General features: G+C 52.7%; 1 non-coding gene across 1 annotated transcript in view; it reads left to right on the top strand.

The window, feature by feature from the left end:
* Positions 1–4014: 4014 nt before the first annotated feature.
* LOC126151306 (small subunit ribosomal RNA) overlaps positions 4015–5000 on the top strand; it is a 1909-nt gene continuing 923 nt past the window's right edge. Inside the window, exon 1 of the ribosomal RNA XR_007531929.1 lies at positions 4015–5000. This exon is cut by the window's right edge and continues 923 nt beyond it. This is a non-coding gene — a ribosomal RNA (small subunit ribosomal RNA).

The following is a 5000-nucleotide window of genomic DNA, read 5'->3' as shown; positions in this document are numbered from 1 at the left end:
GCTGCCTCAGACATTCACTTACAATGATCACTACCAACGAACCTCGGCCCCCCCCCCCCCCAACACACTCTCTTACCACGTTGTGTACTGTAATCCAACCCATTTCGCACCTTAACCTAACCCATTTTGCACCTTAACTTAACCAAATTCGTAACGCAATTTGTACCGCAATGTAACGCAATGTGTACCGCAATGTAACGCAATGTGTACCGCAATGTAACGCAATGTGTACCGCAATGTACCGCAATGTGTACCGCAATGTACCGCAATGTGTACCGCAATGTGTAACGCAATGTGTAACGCAATGTGTACCGCAATGTGTACCGCAATGTGTAACGCAATGTGTACCGCAATGTGTAACGCAATGTGTACCGCAATGTGTAACGCAATGTGTACCGCAATGTAACGCAATCTGTACCGCAATGTAACGCAATTTGTACCGCAATGTAACGCAATTTGTACCGCAATGTAACGCAATTTGTACCGCAATGTAACGCAATTTGTACCGCAATGTAACGCAATTTGTACCGCAATGTAACGCAATTTGTACCGCAATGTAACGCAATTTGTACCGCAATGTAACGCAATTTGTACCGCAATGTAACGCAATTTGTACCGCAATGTAACGCAATTTGTACCGCAATGTAACGCAATTTGTACCGCAATGTAACGCAATTTCTACCTTAACCTAACCCACGTTGTGCCTTAACCTAACCCACGTTGTGCCTTAACCTAACCCACGTTGTGCCTTAACCTAACCCACGTTGTGCCTTAACCTAACCCACGTTGTGCCTTAACCTAACCCACGTTGTGCCTTAACCTAACCCACGTTGTGCCTTAACCTAACCCACGTTGTGCCTTAACCTAACCCACGTTGTGCCTTAACCTAACCCACGTTGTGCCTTAACCTAACCCACGTTGTGCCTTAACCTAACCCACGTTGTGCCTTAACCTAACCCACGTTGTGCCTTAACCTAACCCACGTTGTGCCTTAACCTAACCCACGTTGTGCCTTAACCTAACCCAAGTTGTGCCTTAACCTAACCCAAGTTGTGCCTTAACCTAACCCAAGTTGTGCCTTAACCTAACCCAAGTTGTGCCTTAACCTAACCCAAGTTGTGCCTTAACCTAACCCAAGTTGTGCCTTAACCTAACCCAAGTTGTGCCTTAACCTAACCCAAGTTGTGCCTTAACCTAACCCAAGTTGTGCCTTAACCTAACCCACGTTGTGCCTTAACCTAACCCAAGTTGTGCCTTAACCTAACCCACGTTGTGCCTTAACCTAACCCACGTTGTGCCTTAACCTAACCCACGTTGTGCCTTAACCTAACCCACGTTGTGCCTTAACCTAACCCACGTTGTGCCTTAACCTAACCCACGTTGTGCCTTAACCTAACCCACGTTGTGCCTTAACCTAACCCACGTTGTGCCTTAACCTAACCCACGTTGTGCCTTAACCTAACCCACGTTGTGCCTTAACCTAACCCACGTTGTGCCTTAACCTAACCCACGTTGTGCCTTAACCTAACCCACGTTGTGCCTTAACCTAACCCACGTTGTGCCTTAACCTAACCCACGTTGTGCCTTAACCTAACCCACGTTGTGCCTTAACCTAACCCACGTTGTGCCTTAACCTAACCCACGTTGTGCCTTAACCTAACCCAAGTTGTGCCTTAACCTAACCCAAGTTGTGCCTTAACCTAACCCAAGTTGTGCCTTAACCTAACCCAAGTTGTGCCTTAACCTAACCCAAGTTGTGCCTTAACCTAACCCAAGTTGTGCCTTAACCTAACCCAAGTTGTGCCTTAACCTAACCCAAGTTGTGCCTTAACCTAACCCAAGTTGTGCCTTAACCTAACCCACGTTGTGCCTTAACCTAACCCACGTTGTGCCTTAACCTAACCCACGTTGTGCCTTAACCTAACCCACGTTGTGCCTTAACCTAACCCACGTTGTGCCTTAACCTAACCCACGTTGTGCCTTAACCTAACCCACGTTGTGCCTTAACCTAACCCACGTTGTGCCTTAACCTAACCCACGTTGTGCCTTAACCTAACCCACGTTGTGCCTTAACCTAACCCACGTTGTGCCTTAACCTAACCCACGTTGTGCCTTAACCTAACCCACGTTGTGCCTTAACCTAACCCACGTTGTGCCTTAACCTAACCCACGTTGTGCCTTAACCTAACCCAAGTTGTGCCTTAACCTAACCCACGTTGTGCCTTAACCTAACCCAAGTTGTGCCTTAACCTGCTCTGTAATTGGCATATGACACGTTACATTAATCCAGTGTTGTCTAACCACAACCCTCTGAATATAGTTCGCTACTCGCACCGCCCACCCTCTTGTGTATCGTTTCATGTTCAACACTTCGCAAGTGTTGCTTACTTTTTACATGCTCCCGCTGTACACTGTAATGTGGACGACTGCAGGATGTACATCGCCCCCACCCTCCCCCCTGCCTTCGCACGCTGGTCGTTCAGGTGCTTGCGTGTTCAATGCCCTTCGCAGCTGTTCACTGGCATTCGCATGTCGAAGCGCTCAGTCTACGTCGTGGTACGGCCTGTGTCCACTGTCCGCTGATGTCGTAAGCTTAACCCTCACATTGTACTGCACATAGGTCCGTATGTACTGCATGATACGCTGTGGCACATGTGTGACCGTACAACGACTGCGCCCAACAACAGCGAACCATACGGTCCAAATGTTGTGCACTCAGCCACGTGCCGTCTCCCCATAACAGCTACATTGCAGTGTGGTACGCCATAGAGACGTGTGGGATTAACGGACGCCCTGGATGGCGATCAGCATGAGCCGTCTGTTGATGTAGTGGCGCGTGTATTCAAACGTAGTCGTCTCTTCTCACACAGTGTGATAGCATGGTGCACCGCGTTCCACATCTGCGACATGGTACAGATGCTGGTTGACAGTCGGTCTCGTAATGGACATCGCATACGTAGGGGGCCACCTCCCACGTGTTCTCTAGTCGTGCACATTTTGTTGCGTGTATGTGGGCAGACGTAGTGTGTCGTGACACCTAACAGACAGGTATGCAATAATCGTTGCATTTGCAAACTGGGATGGACGTCTACGTTTGCTGGTGACGTTACGCAAATGAACAACTGGTAAACCCATTGTGGTGCGGTTGTTGTTGCTGGAGGTAAATCAGTAAGGGCAAATCTGTGTGTGAAGCGATACGCGGCGGTGGCTGGGTGGGACCGTCCCCGGCCGGTGAGGGGGGGGCCGCCCGGCGTGCTGGCCGCGCGGTGCGTGGGCGCACGCGCTACAGCCGGCTGGTGGGGGCGCCCAGTGGCAGGCGCGCCGGCCGACGGACGCGGCAGGCGGCGCAGCTGCGCGCCGGGGCACCCTGCGCGCGGCGCCGGGCGGCCAAAGTGGGTCCTCGCGGGCCCGGTGCGAAGCGCGGTGGACATCTGCAGTGTGCTGGTCCGACTGAGGACTGTGTGCGTTGAGGATGCGCCGCCGCCCGGCACTCGGCGCCGCGACGCCGTCTGCTGCTCGGTCGCCCCAGCGGTTCTCGCTGGTGGTTTGTATCGCAGTTGTGCAGACGTGTTGGCACGTGCGCTGTGCTGGGAGAGTTCGCTTCGGCACCCACGGAGTTCGCTTCGGCACCCACGTGGGGCCTTTGCCCTTCTGTGGCGCTGGCGTTGGAGCTGCCGGTCACCGTAGGTGGCGCGTGTTGTCTCCCGCCGGCAATGCCACGACAGCACGCTCCCGGGCCTCTGTCGGCAGCGGCAAGCTCAGTTGGGAGCACGGGTGGTCGCACCTAAAGCGTCTACTCGCCTAACTCCGGGCGATTGCGCCTCTCTCGAACCCGACCAAGTACTTAGGACGGCGCTGCGCGCCGCCGGGACCTGAGAGGGTTTCGAGGTGTATTGTGCAGGGGAGCTCAGCCTCCTCCTGTTTGCAGAATAATTGAGCGGACGCTTGCGTGTTCGCGCGGGCCCCTGGGACACACTCCCGGGCGGCCGGCTGCTCAGCTCTAGTTGACGCAGCTCCCTGGTTGATCCTGCCAGTAGTCATATGCTTGTCTCAAAGATTAAGCCATGCATGTCTCAGTACAAGCCGCATTAAGGTGAAACCGCGAATGGCTCATTAAATCAGTTATGGTTCCTTAGATCGTACCCACGTTACTTGGATAACTGTGGTAATTCTAGAGCTAATACATGCAAACAGAGTCCCGACCAGAGATGGAAGGGACGCTTTTATTAGATCAAAACCAATCGGTCGGCTCGTCCGGTCCGTTTGCCTTGGTGACTCTGAATAACTTTGGGCTGATCGCACGGTCCTCGTACCGGCGACGCATCTTTCAAATGTCTGCCTTATCAACTGTCGATGGTAGGTTCTGCGCCTACCATGGTTGTAACGGGTAACGGGGAATCAGGGTTCGATTCCGGAGAGGGAGCCTGAGAAACGGCTACCACATCCAAGGAAGGCAGCAGGCGCGCAAATTACCCACTCCCGGCACGGGGAGGTAGTGACGAAAAATAACGATACGGGACTCATCCGAGGCCCCGTAATCGGAATGAGTACACTTTAAATCCTTTAACGAGTATCTATTGGAGGGCAAGTCTGGTGCCAGCAGCCGCGGTAATTCCAGCTCCAATAGCGTATATTAAAGTTGTTGCGGTTAAAAAGCTCGTAGTTGGATTTGTGTCCCACGCTGTTGGTTCACCGCCCGTCGGTGTTTAACTGGCATGTATCGTGGGACGTCCTGCCGGTGGGGCGAGCCGAAGGCGTGCGACCGCCTCGTGCGTGTTCGTGCGTCCCGAGGCGGACCCCGTTGAAATCCTACCAAGGTGCTCTTTATTGAGTGTCTGGGTGGGCCGGCACGTTTACTTTGAACAAATTAGAGTGCTTAAAGCAGGCAAGCCCGCCTGAATACTGTGTGCATGGAATAATGGAATAGGACCTCGGTTCTATTTTGTTGGTTTTCGGAACCCGAGGTAATGATTAATAGGGACAGGCGGGGGCATTCGTAT

This window comes from Schistocerca cancellata, unplaced genomic scaffold, assembly GCF_023864275.1.
Source record: "Schistocerca cancellata isolate TAMUIC-IGC-003103 unplaced genomic scaffold, iqSchCanc2.1 HiC_scaffold_1054, whole genome shotgun sequence".
Taxonomy (NCBI): domain Eukaryota; kingdom Metazoa; phylum Arthropoda; class Insecta; order Orthoptera; family Acrididae; genus Schistocerca; species Schistocerca cancellata.
Note: the sequence above shows the minus strand (reverse complement) of the source record. Positions and strands in the feature narration are given on the sequence as shown.